Source organism: Crotalus tigris, unplaced genomic scaffold, assembly GCF_016545835.1.
Source record: "Crotalus tigris isolate CLP2741 ecotype Arizona unplaced genomic scaffold, ASM1654583v1 scf7180000018015.536803, whole genome shotgun sequence".
Classification (NCBI taxonomy): Eukaryota; Metazoa; Chordata; class Lepidosauria; order Squamata; family Viperidae; genus Crotalus; species Crotalus tigris.
Window position 1 is genome coordinate 218,251 of NW_024096777.1, and position 13,754 is coordinate 232,004.

Below are 13,754 nucleotides of genomic sequence, written 5' to 3' on the forward strand. Positions count from 1 at the left end.
GCAGTGGCTATCACTTCAAGGGGCCCGAGGGTCTACAGCTAGGCAGGTCAACCAGGTCACAAAGTGACAGAAGCCCTGGCCTGACGAGCCCGGTGGGCGAGCAAGCAGGCCAGGCATCGGGGCACAGTCCTTGGAAGGCACCAAGGCAAAATAAGGAGAACAGGCTCACATCTCCCTCCAGTCAGGGAACTCATGCTAGTAACCCAGAGCTGAGAAGGTCACAGAGAGCAAAGAAATCTCCTAAGTACCTAGAGGATTATATAACATTGCTGGCAAGGCAAAAGCCAGCAAACAGTGGGAGCCCTGGGGAACGGAACATTGTATAGAGTAAATGATTATATGTTGGTAATAGTTTTAGCCCGGGGGAAAGGGGTGTTATGTCCCGAGCCTTGCAAACGGCTCGGGCGTTTGCAGGCAGTCCCGGGCAGGTGCAAAGCTGCCCGGGACCAGACAGGCTGTCGCCAGCGCCATGCGCATGCGCGGGTGCTGGCACGGGAAAAGTAACACAATTACCCGGGAGTTGCCTATATAAGAGGCTGCGAGCGTTTGGGAAGCCATGAAGCCATCTACTTGTAAGCTGAACGCAGAATAAAGAAAACTGAGAACTCCAACTGCTTCTCGTGTCTGCTTTGCGCCAAGGACTCAACAGAGAGCATGCACACTCATTCTGCTTGACATTACAGGATAGGTAGAAACTACTGGAAAAACTATTTGTGATGGACAACGCTGGTGTCTGGCTTTCTTAAAACAAATTAATGCTTCATTAAATTTTGCCAAGCACAGGGTAGGCTATTTGATATCTGCTTCCGGCAGCAAAATATTTAAGGTCAGCTTTGGAAGTGGAATGTGGTTGTTAGTTGTTCCACTTGGGGATATAACAGTTATAATCCAGGGCTTGCCATCCAGGACTTCCAAAGATGTTTTGTGCAACTCTTGGAATCTTTCCAGTTGCATCACCAATTTTCAGAAGCACAATGGCTAAAACCAACAATGCAATTCCCATCCCATTTTGTGGTGGAAAAGAAAAATGGCAGTATTTTCCCTAAAACAGCTTGTTTCAACTTGCCCCACAAAATAATCCAGAAAATTCTGCTCAAATGTGTGACATAACTCTAGTCACTCTCATTGCTCTACTACCAGCAGCCATTTTCCCTCTAACCCAAAAGCCAAGTTTGGTTCTGAAAGGTTGCCTGCCTCTACTTTAGTCTAGGTGAGAAAAAAATGTAAAACTAGACCCAAATAATTCTTATTTTCTCAAGTTAATTTTATTTTCACTAATTTTATATTACGCTAATAATATATTTATATACACAGCCTATCGTGATCTTTTTCCATAAAGCTTTCTAAAACAACTCATTTCCTCCCAAATGTTTTATACTTGCACTCTTCTTATGGATTTATTTTACATGGGAGCTTTTATGCTCCTACTAGGAAGATTTCAATTTCCAGAGTGGAACTGCTCATTTGAAGACATATTAAACATCTGTTTCTACCACTGTGCATAATCTCTTGCAATTTGTTTCCCTTCGGAAGTATCTTTAAATCTGAATGAACATGTCGGTTATATCTGTCATGGCAGTGACACTTTAATACTAAGGACTTAGTATTATTTTATAAATCAGTTTTGGTTAATAACACAGGTGACCAGCCTCCCCAAAAGGTTTTTCATGTGTGAAAGGTACAGTATGAGTAAGTGGAAGCAATAGTAGCATCAAACAGCATCTCATTTTATTCTTCTATTCTGCCCTTCACTGTGTACTAAATGGGAGCTTTTATCTTTTTTCTTTTCAATTGAAAAAACCAAAGCCATTTATGATGAACAGTGCCTTCAAATGTGTGTGCATGCATGCATGTGCAGCTTAATTAGCCTTTGATGTTTCCTTAGCTTAAGGAAAAAAAACCCTAGAAAAACAATCTCTTGATCTTCAGAATTACCCATGATATTCCCTACTGGATCAAGGGGCTGAAGGAAATGAAAAATGCAGATTGCTTTATTATAATTTATTTCAAATGTGTGTTTATGTAAATCCAAAAAAAAGGAGAAAGAATAAAAATGAGTGACAAAAAACCTTCCTTCAATATTACAGTTTTAAAAATTGACTTAAAGACACATGTGCCTTCAGTCTTTCAATAACTAATCCACAGTTTTATCAAGCAGGAAGTGAAGGTACTCTTTCCCTGACTGATGGCAAAGGTGTGGGTGGGTGGTGGTACGGCTTTGCTTAAGAGGTAGAATATGCAAATCTGTCATAAAACCAAGATTGCCCAGTTTGTTAGATATAGCTGTAAGATGATTCCTTTCTATTTTGTGTATGATTATACAACGTGTGCTGAAAGCATTTAGAAAAAGTTAACTGCATTCTGACTGATTCATGTCCTTAACATGGAGTTGCTGGTTCACATTGTTTCTATTCTAGAAAACAGAATAATCAACTAATAAATCTGATTTGATTTAATAATCAAATATATAAATTAAAAAAATCTATCCATCCATCCTCTATCAAATAACTATAATAAAACTGGCCAACACTCTCCCACACATCAGTGTCTCACCTTGCTCAGTTCCATCCTCATTCCCACAAGCATTCCATGCAATGATTGTGGGAAGTATTGGCTCTTCAGGTCTTCTAAAACGGGGGTCCCCAACCCCCAGTCCGGGGACCAGTACCACGCTGTGGCAGGCCAGCAACTGGGCCACACAAACAAAGCCCCATCTGCGAGATGCAGGCAGCACACATAACCACGCACCCTCCGGTCCGCGGAAAAAACCTTTCCATGGAACCCTTCCCTGGTGCCCAAAAGGTTGGGGACCCCTGTTCTAGAAGACCAGGAAGGTAGTATGCTCAATCTCTGCAGAAAGGGTATTTCCCAGAGCAGAGAAAGAAGATGTGCTTTCTAGTCACTGCTAGGTGACAACATGTAAGGGAAGGGACCTAGAGTAAACCTATCTTATTTCTCTGATGAGCAAAGCAGATTCTGTTAAAGAGAGGAGGTCTTACAAATATCATGCTCCCATGTCACTTAGGGCTTTAAAGGTATCTTGAAGCCAGTGCAGCCCAGGCAACAGCAGCATAATGCATGCAAATGATAGAACGCCCAGAACTATGTGCACTACTGCATTCCAGATTGTCTTCGAGAAGATTGAAGACCATCTGGAGTGAACTGTAGCAATCCAACTGGGAAGCAACTAGGATATGTGTGACTATGAGCATAACCTCCTAGATCAGGAATGGCTGCAACTAGCACACAAGATCAATCTGTGGAAGACCACCACCACCCGCCCATTATTGGTGTCACTTTGATCAGGCAAGCATGGCTGCCTTTTTTAAAAAAAATTTTTACCTCCCCTGCATATACTCCTAGCTATAATATTTGCAAAGAAATTGGGCACTATGGCAGTATATTAATACCACTCTACAATGCCTTGGTAAGGCCACACTTGGAATACTTCATCTAGTTTTGGTCACCACGATGTAAAAAAGATGTTGAGACTCTAGAAAGAGTACAAAGAAGAGCAACAAAGATGATTAGGGGACTGGAGGCTAAAGCATATAAGAAAAGGCTGCTGGAATTGGGTATGTCTAGTTTAATGAAGAGAAGGACAAGGGGGGACATGATAGCAGTATTCCAATACTGCTGCCACAAAGAAGAGGGAGTCAAGCTATTTTCCAAGGCGCCTGAAAGCAGGACAAGAAGCAACAGATAAAACTAAACAGGGAGAGAAACAACCTAGAACTAAGGAGAAATTTCCTGACAGTTAGAGCAATTAACCAGTGAATGTTCCAACACTGGAAGTTTTTAAGAAGAGAGTGGACAGCCATTTGTCCGAAATGGTATAGGGTTACCTGCCTGAGCAGGGGGTTGGACAATGACCTCCAAGGTCCCTTCCAACAACATCATCATCATCATCATCATCATCATCATCATCATCATCATCATTATTATTATTATTATTATTATTATTATTATTATTATTATATTCTACTGTATTAATAGCTGCACCTTTGAATTTGTATATTATATTTTTAGCTCTCAAACATACTTTCATATTTTTCCTTCTATATTGTTTGTTTCAATTATGAACTCATTCTTATCTTTTCCCCACTGTTGACCAGAGCTAAAACTATTCTTTCTAGGCTGGTTTCTCTGTTCTCTACGTCTCCGTAAAATCAGTTAGTGCTGGCAATGCCTTCAGGAAGCCACATGGATGGACAGTCATTTGAGCATTGGCAGGAAAGCAGCAGCCTCTTCCTCTGTTCACACTTCACACACCTATACAAACAGAAGCCAGGGTAAGTGGGATGGGGAGGCTTATAACTGCTGAAAATTAACATAACAATGAAGGCTTTCAAGTATTATCACTAATGACACCTTGCAAAAACAAAAGCATTTTATTCTTTCTTCTATTTTGCAAGATTCCTAACAATTTACGGTAAACTGAATCATTGGTTCTGCTTCTTGAGGGAACATTTTGATACACATCTGATAGCTCCACAAGGCCTCTGCTATTGTGTATTCCCATTGCTCTTGGGAGTACTTGATTATAGCATTTGTTATGTCATACTGACACTCTGGAAGATATTATATCTCTCAGGGGGGTTTTAAGCAAAAGACAGAAGAGATAAACAGATCAGTTACTGGATACAACCGGCATATAAATTAGATTGGTTTAACAATATTTGTGTTTATTATGCATGCATAATAAACCAGGAAGCAAATGACACAGTTTCAGGAATGCTCAGTACATTATTTGGTACTTGATTAAAAGTTTCAAATATTAACTTGAGTTCATGTTTTATTGTTAACTAGACTGAACAACTGGGAAGAAAAAAGGTAAAGGTAAATGTGAATGTATTTCGTCAATTTCTTTTGAGCGTCACCTGCATCTTGACTGAAGCATGACTTCATTTTCTACTGATACAGTCCAAGATGGAGAGTTGAGACAGAGCTACAGTAAGAATTTTTTAAAAATAAATTCTTCAAGAGCAGGTAATAGTTGAGCCAATTTTCCTCAAAGCTATCAGTGCCTGCAAAAGAAAAGAAAGAGAAAAATCTCCTAGAAAAGATTTTGTTTATGTTAGCTAGAATAGAATAGAGCTGGAAGAGACCTTGGAGGTCTTCTAGTCCAGTCCCCTGCTCAAGCAGGAGAACCTATACCATCTCAGACAAGTGACTGTCTCACCTCTGTTTTAAAATCTCCAGTGATTGAGCTCCCATGATTTCTGGGAACAAGCTATTCCACTGGTTAATTGTACTCACAGTCAGGAATTCCAGGTTGCTTCTCCCTTTGATCTGTTTCCAACCATTGTTTCTTGTCCTGTCCTCTGATGCTTTGGTGAATAATGTCACCCTCTCTTCTTTGTGGCAGCCCCTCAAAATACTGGAGTACTGCTATCATGTCTCCCCTATCTCTTCTTTTCTTTAGACTAGCCAAACCCAAGTCCTGCAGATGTTCTTTGTATGTTTTAGTCTCCAGGCCTTTGATCATCTTAGTTGCTCTTCTCTGAATTTTTTCCAAACCCTCAACATCTTTTTTTGTAATATACAGTATTCCAGGTATCGTCTTACTAGGGTTTTATAAGGCAGTACTAATACCTTGCATGATCTTGATTCTATACAACCCAGGTTGTAGGTTTTTTGGCTGCTGTGAGAGATCCCTCTCACAGTTACTGTTTTTAAGCAGGTCTCGCTCAATCTGTACTTGTACCTTTGATTTTTCCTACCTAAATGTAAAACTTTGATTTTCTCCATATTGAAATTCATTTTGTTGTTCAAGTTTGTCAAGATCTTTTTGGATCATGAGTTTGTCTTCTGGGGTGTTGGTTACTTCTGCCAGTTTGGTGTCATCTGCAAATCTGATGGGTTTCCCTTCAATTCCTTCATTTAAGTCATTGATGAAGATATTGAAGAGTACTGGGCCTAAGATGGAACCTTGTGGTATCCCACTGCTTATTTCTCTCCATGTGGATGTAGTGCTGTTGACGATTACTCATTGAATGTGGTTTGCCAGCCACCTATAGATCCATCTGTTGGTGATGTTGTCTATCCCTTTTCTAGCTTACCAAGGAGTAGGTTGTGGTCTACTTTATCAAATGCCTTACTGAAGTCTATTTATACTACATCCACAGGTTTTTGCTGGTCTATTAGTTTATTCACTTTGTCAAAGAATGAAATAAGATTGGTTTGGCATATCTGTTTTTAACAAGCCTATACTGGCTACTAGTTACAACTTTTTTGCTTCTAGTTGTTCTCAGATCTGTTTTTTGATTATCTTTTCTCAGATCTTCCCAGGTATTGATGTTAAATTGATTGGTCTGTAGTTTCCTGGGTCTGTTCTTTTTTTTCCTTTCTTCATCAAGGTCAGATAGGTGTTCTCTTACCATTTTCTTGCTTATTTTAATTTTTGTTTCTAGTATGTCTTTTGCAGTGGTTTTTTTTGGTATGTTGGGCTATAGTTTCTTTTTATGTGAAAACTGATGCAAAGTATGAGTTAAACAGCTCTGCTTTCTCCCTGTTGCCTGTTATTTCCTTGCCATCTTGTCTCTTTAGTGGACCTACAGTTTCCTTGATTTTTGTTGTTGTTAGTATGTTGGAAGACGCTTTTTTTGTTATCCATGATTTGTATTGCAAGTCTTTGTTCATTCTGAACCTTTGCTTTCCTGACTTCATCTTTGCATATTCTGGCTGTTTGCTGATAATCAGCCTTAGTTATGTGCCCTCTTTCCATTTTTTGTGTTTGTCCTTTTTGTCTTTCAGTTTATCAGAGAGATCTTTGTGCAGCCATGCTGGTTTCTTCTTGAATTTCTTGCTTTTCTTTTTCAGTGGTATTGTGCCGGTCTGGGCTTTTATGATTGCATTTTTCAGGGTTTCCCATGCTTCTTGGGTTGTTTTCCCCTTTAGGATTTTCATCCATGGGATTTTTCCTAGGTTCTCTCTGAGTTTGTTAAAGTCAGCTCTTTTGAAGTTCAAGACACTGGCTGGATTGTTTTCTGTTGCTAGTGTTTGCATTATATTTAATTCCAGTATGACATGGTCACTTTTGCCCAAGATTCCAGCAAATTCAACTCCCTCTATCACTTCTTCTCTATTAGTTAGAATTAAATCCAGTATGGCTTTACGTCTAGTTCCCTCTTCCACCTTTTGGATGACAAAGTTGTCAGCTAGATTGGTTAAGAATCTGTTTGATCTCCCATTTGCCATAGAGTTTGATATCTGGATAGTTGAAGTCTCCCATTATAATGTGGTATGCTTCCTACATACATTTGTCACCTGGTTGGCAAAGAATTCATCTAGTTCTTCTGATTGGTTGGGTGGGCTGTAATATACACCTATGGTATTGTGGTTTTTTTTTTCTTTTATATTGACCTATATACATTCTGGAGAGATTTTATCTTGGATCATGTGCATTTCTATAGATATGTAGTGTTCTCTTACATATAGTGTAACCCCCCTTCTTCTTTTTTTAGACCTGTTTCTTTTGAACAATTTGTATCCATCCATCAGTCCATTCCATTCATGGGTTTCATCCCACCAGGTTTCTGTAATGCCAACTATGTCATACCTTCCCTCGTGTACTATTGCTTCTAGTTCACCCTGTTTGTTCCCCAGGCTTTGAGCATTTGTATATAAGCATTTAAAACTTTTATGCCTATTCATGGGCATGTTTACTTTTTTGTCAACAGTTCCCATTTTTGTTCATTGACTTTGTTGCTTCTTTCACCCACAATTCCTTATGAATTCTCACACCTTCCCTTTATGCAGCTCCATTTGCATTGCCCTCCAGATAGTTTGTTCTTCAGATCCTCAGATCTAGAAAAGCATATTAGAACTACAAGATTAATAAGTCAGAACTTTCTACAAAGTTGAAAATATATTGGAACTGAGCAAGCATCTTCAGAACAATTTAATATTTTAAAATACTTTACTAAGCTTTGTTTTTTATTTGTTTAAATCTCTTTTGCACATTTTAATCAGATTGTAACAGTCATTTTCTTAATAATAGTGCAGCATCAGAAATTTTCTGGGTTATATTTTTATTGTGAGTAGATTGAATTGAAATAGAGTGGCATTGTGTTCATCTACACAGCGTAATTAAAGGAGGAAAACTATTAACAGCAAATCTGGAAATAGACCACTCTAATAATAGAATCATAGAGTTGGAAGGGACTTTGGAGGTCAATTAGTCCAACTGTTATAGAATCCATCACAAAAGATGGCTTCTAGCAAAAGAGAACTTATCACTTCTCATGGTAGCCTGTTCCACTGGCAAACAACTCATACAGTCAGAAAGTTCTTCCTGATATTATTTTATTATAGTTTTAAACCTTGATTCATTAAATCTACAAAGAAGAGGTGGTCAAATTATTCTCCGAAGCATCAGAGGACAGGACAAGAAACAATGGCTGGAAACTGATCAAAGAAAGAAGCAACTGGAATTAAGGAGAAAGTTCCTAACAGTGAGGACAATTAACTAGTGGAACAACTTGCCTTCAGAAATCATGGGCACTCCATCTCTGAAGGTTTTTAAGAAAAGACTGGACAGTCATTTGTCTGAGATGGTATAGGTTCTCCTGCTTGAGCGGGGAGGCTGGACTAGAAGACCTCCAAGGTCCCTTCCAGCTCTATTCTATTCTATTCTATTCTATTCTATTCTATTCTATTCTATTCTATTCTACATTTTAATCCTGCCATCTGTGGCAATTCAGAATAAGTCCACTCCTTTTCCACATAACAACTGTTCAGATATTTGAAAACTGCTATCATATATCCCACTTAGTTATCTCTTCTGCAGGCTAAATATAACTAGATTCTTTAAACATTTCTTGCAGCCTTGGCATCCAGACTTCTCACCATTTTGATGTCTTTCCTCTGAACTCATTCCAACTTGTCACTGTTCTTTACAATTGTGGTGCTCAGATTCCAAGTTGGATCTGATCAGGACAGAGTAAAGCAATTGCTTCCTGTGATCTGAATTCTGTATTCCTGTTGCACCCTAAGAAAGTAGAAGTCCAGCATTAGTCCAAAAGATATGTTATCTTGGTTGACCCTAGTATTTCATTTCACTATAAATTTCTTCCTATGCAGTTCTTTCCTACCAATTGTCTATCACTTATGCCCCATCCAATTATTCATGTCCTACTGTGATCACTCTGAGAGGGTCCTTTCCTGAGAATCCTCTTAGACTAGCATATGCAAACTAGAGCTGTGCATATTTTTCATCTGAAAAAAATGTGCACAGGAGTTGATGCGGAACACTTTTTTTCAAATAGTGTAACAGCTGCTTTTTCCATGTTTGCACTGCTGTTTGCTATCTCTGTATACACCAGTTCCATACAGCAAATTGTAAGAATAGCAGGTGGTCACTTGGTTTCAGTGTTCTCTATCCTGGTTCATTACTGTTAGCAGCTGCTTCTCTCTATCTAGTGGTAAGATTATGCCTGGTAATTGATTTTAATGAAATATTACAGTATTTTGAATATAATCCATTCCAATCAGTGGAAGCTCGGAACACTTGAATTTCTGTGGCCTTTGGTCTTGATTGTTTTAATGGATCTAATTTTATTTTCCCAAAATATAGTCAAAATCCAGGTGGAAACAATCCCTGCCTATGGTTTGCTATCATGGCATGAAAATTGTGAAAGTTACACGCATAAACAAACAAAGATTTGGAGTGGTCATTCAATCTATGAATATCCAGATGATTTCCTTTCTTTCAACAAGAGTTATGTGACCCACATCGTTTTCATGTTTTCAAAAGAAATAAAAGGATATATCTGAAGTCCTAGACAAAGTCAAGCTTTCAAAGCAGAGAAGACAAAAATGCTATATAGTAATTATTTTCTGCAATTCTCTTGACTGTTCCATGGTCTGTATCACTCCTCTTCCACATAATGTGATTCACTCCCTGTGTCTCCTCACACTTCCCCTTCAAATCAAAAGCTGCAGCTGAATAAACAACTGCTTCCAAAATATGAAGTCTAGTAATCAGCACTTTTTTTCTAAAAAAAAAAAAGGTGCCGGAACTCACACACGTCATACAACCCACCTTGCCTACCCTACAAGGTTCCATCCAAAAAAGGTGCTGGAACTCCATTCTGGGCGTTCTATGAGAAAAAAAGCCCTGCTAGTAATATATCTGAACAATAAAGTGCCCTCAAATTTGTCTTTGAATATGAAGGAATTGTGGATCTGATTATATTTGAATATGAAATTCTTCTGCCTATAGCAAATAAAGGCAAATATACATGTCCCAGGATAATGTTGCAAGTTCCAATCTGAGTCAGTCACCGGGGCCAGCAATTTGTTCTTCCAAGCTTTTGGACTCGTGATAGACCCCATCCTCACGGAATTTTTCAATCTCCATGATATGTGGGCTGTTTTATGCATAGTATTTATGTGGTGCCTGATTGTGTGTAGCTTTTAGTTGTTGACTGGGGTGTTGATGGCCAGCTATTAAGTCATTGATTGTGCTTCCTTGTGCTGCTGGGCCCTCAGCTCCCAAATACCTGGTAATACCTGTTGGTAAATCAGCACTCCTGTTGACTGACAAGGCCCATTCAATAATTTATCTGGCTATTCTTCTCCCTGTATTCCACATATTCCACAACGATATAACACTTTAGCAAATAAATGAAATTCTGAAGAATATATGAAATTGATTACCCAGCAAAGTTCAAAAATTATTAGAAAATATTTCAGACTTTCAGAATGATTAGACTGTCTTTTAACTCAACGGCTTGAACACTGTTGAGAAAAAAAAGAGATGGATATATTTAAGTGGTCCTTTTACGGTGTTAGAGTATTATTTTTCCACAATTTAATAGAAGTGAAATTAAATATAGTAACACCATGTAACATTTCACAGCACATACTCATGGCTAATACAGAATCAGCCATTTGTTCATCAAAGATTATCTGCAACTTCAGTTAGAAGTTTTTTTCTCTTGAAAATGGTTTATTTTGCAAGACAGAAACTTTGGTGATAGGCAGTTTCTTCACTGTCCTAAATTCTGTTCCACTGGGTGGTTTAATTATTAGCTGTTTCTTTGTTGCGACTGGTGTCTAAATGGCCATCATAATGAAGAAGTGATTTCATTTTATTGTTCAAATGCATAACCAGCTTTTCTAATTCACAGCATTCAAGATAGTCTGCGATAGAAATAAAATGCTAGGAAAATTAAAAGAATGGATAAAACCATCAAAATTTACAATGCAGTAAAGGTTATACGTATATGAAAATGCTACATGAAGTTAGGCTGAAAGCAACATAGAGACCTAGAACCTAGACTAAGAGAAAGTTTCATGTCTGAATAATGTAGAATATGTTAATTTTAATAAAATGTTAAAGAATACTTCAGTCATTTTTCAAGTGTTCAGAATTTCTTTTGCTCAAAGTAAAACTGTTTTGAAACCAGTGACACCAGGTGCTACTACTTATGACAGTTCCTAGATCAGGAGGTCCTGCTTATAATCATTTATGCTTTAATCACCTGGTTTTTGGAGTATTGTAATTCGTTGTCATAGAACTCCCTCCCAACCAATCTAGAATGCAGCTGCTCAAGTAGTTCTAGGATCTTCAATGTTCTCCATGCAACACCTCTAGTCTGAGAGCTGCACTGATCATCAGTTTACTTTCAGGTACAATTCAGAGTTGTCACCTTTGAAATCTATATGACTTCAGATCTAAGTATTTATGAGACTGCATTTCTCCATTATAGCAGGATAGGAAATAACAGCAATAACAATTATTATTATTATTGAAGTTCATCACACAGTCAGTCAAATGTTAAAACTGAATTTGGCATTTGTATCCTCCTATCAAGTCCTTCCCAAGATAGGCAGATGTTGCCATTTTGTGTAAATTAAATAAAGACTCAATCATCCAGGCCAAAAGCATCTAAAAAGGTTAAATCATGGCAACTGGACCAAAGTTTGTTAAACTGAGATGCTTCGTTACTCATCCAAATAACTTCTTTAGTCAAAATAAAAAAAAAATTAGGTTAGGCAGAGAGTCAGAGAGACATTAGAATGTACTAAGTTTTGCCATACTACCTCTTTGCCTGAACCATTTCACCTAATACTTTCAGGGCCTATAAGGATTCTGAGAAACTTGGGGGAGAGAATGTTTATCTGAATATTCGCATTACCTTTATTTGTGATAGATCTTTTCCATCTCTCTCTCTCTCTTTCTCTGTTTTTTTTTTTAAAGTTAGAGCCTAGAAATCAGGAAAATGTAAAATATAACTCTTGTAACTTTATGTTAACATGTTTTTGCTACTTTGAAAGAAAATCGATCCAGCTCATCATTTCAAATACATTCTTTTCTGATGGTCCCTTCCCACAAAAGATCTTAGTCTCATACCTACCTATACTCCTTTCTATCTTTTAGCCAAATAGCTTTAAAGATTGACATGTGCCTTTCTTTATGTTTCTAAAAAGCAAATGTGCAAAAACGTTATGTTAGTATGAAACTGGTTCAATTTGCTCTAGTATATTTGAGATTAATCAAACCCTGACTGTGTGGAAAGAAGATAATTAAGCCAATTATATTTTGCAAATCCTTCACCTTTAAATAAACAAATAGAAAATTAAAAGAAAATTGTTTTCTTAATGCTCTTTGGCACTGCTATACACTTATTCATTCTTCATCAACAATATTGATATTTTTGCATACAGTGTGCTGTGTGATTCTCACTAATAGTGACTTCATCATCTTGACTTCCTTTGACTGATCTATGTCTTCTAATAATATTTGCCTGGCAGAACTAATGATAACATTTTCTACAGCAATCTCTGCAGAGAGTACTCCATTGCACACAATCCTGTTCAGTATATAAAATTACCTGACTTTTTCTTGGAATGAAACAGAATAGATTACTCTGAATATTTAACTAGTGAAAATTAAAAATCCAGTCAGAATTCTAATTATTCTTACAGTTGTCATGAACACCATCTGAAAGCTTTCAATTTTAGATAGCTGGAATTTCTAGATAAGTAAAAGGAAACCAACTTACAAAGCTTAGTCAAACTTATTGTATTTTTTTCTATAAAAACTAAAAATCCACACAAACACATACAGCAAAAGGCAGGAATAGACAGGAAACTATTAGAACAAATAACTCCAGTGAATCACAAGAACTACAACTTGTTATGTCCCGAGCCTTGCAAATGGGCTCGGGGCGTTTGCAGGCAGTCCCGGGCAGGTGCAAGCTGCCCGGGACCAGACAGGCTGTCGCCAGCACCTGTGTGCATGCGCGGGTGCTGGCGCGGGAAAAGTAACACATTGACCCGGGAATTGCCTATATAAGAGGCTGGGAGGTTTTGGGCGTTGCTGAAGCCTTCACCTGTAAGCTGAACACAGAATAAAAGAAAACCTGAGAACTACAACTGCTTCTCGCGTCTGCTTTTCGCCAAGGACTCAACACTGGCGACGAAGGTGGGATGCCTTACATCGCCTGGAAAGGAAGAGGTGTAAGCTTACCCAAGTGAGTCCTGAGCGGCGGAACGGCGTTGACTTGGCAGCTACCCGCCAATCCAGTGCGCATTCGGGGGTAGGCTGGCTGATAGACCCGTCTCCTGAAAATGGCAAAAGTCGGAAGGCTTTCGGAATTCGACGTCTCACATCCAGAGCGGTGGGAGTCCTACGTAGCCAGGGTGGAAAATTACCTCAAGGTAAACCAAGTGAGGGAAGATAGCTTGAAGGCTGCCACCCTGCTTTGTGTCTGCGGTCAAGACGCCTTCGAAATCGCAGAGAA

The 13,754-nt window shown here is 38.4% G+C and overlaps 1 long non-coding RNA gene across 1 annotated transcript; it reads left to right on the forward strand.

Moving 5' to 3' along the window:
* Positions 1–4,142: 4,142 nt before the first annotated feature.
* Positions 4,143–9,858, forward strand: LOC120309395. The gene is made up of 3 exons (XR_005557078.1): positions 4,143–4,292; positions 4,810–4,953; positions 9,578–9,858. It is a non-coding gene; the product is annotated as an uncharacterized LOC120309395 (long non-coding RNA).
* Positions 9,859–13,754: the final 3,896 nt, after the last annotated feature.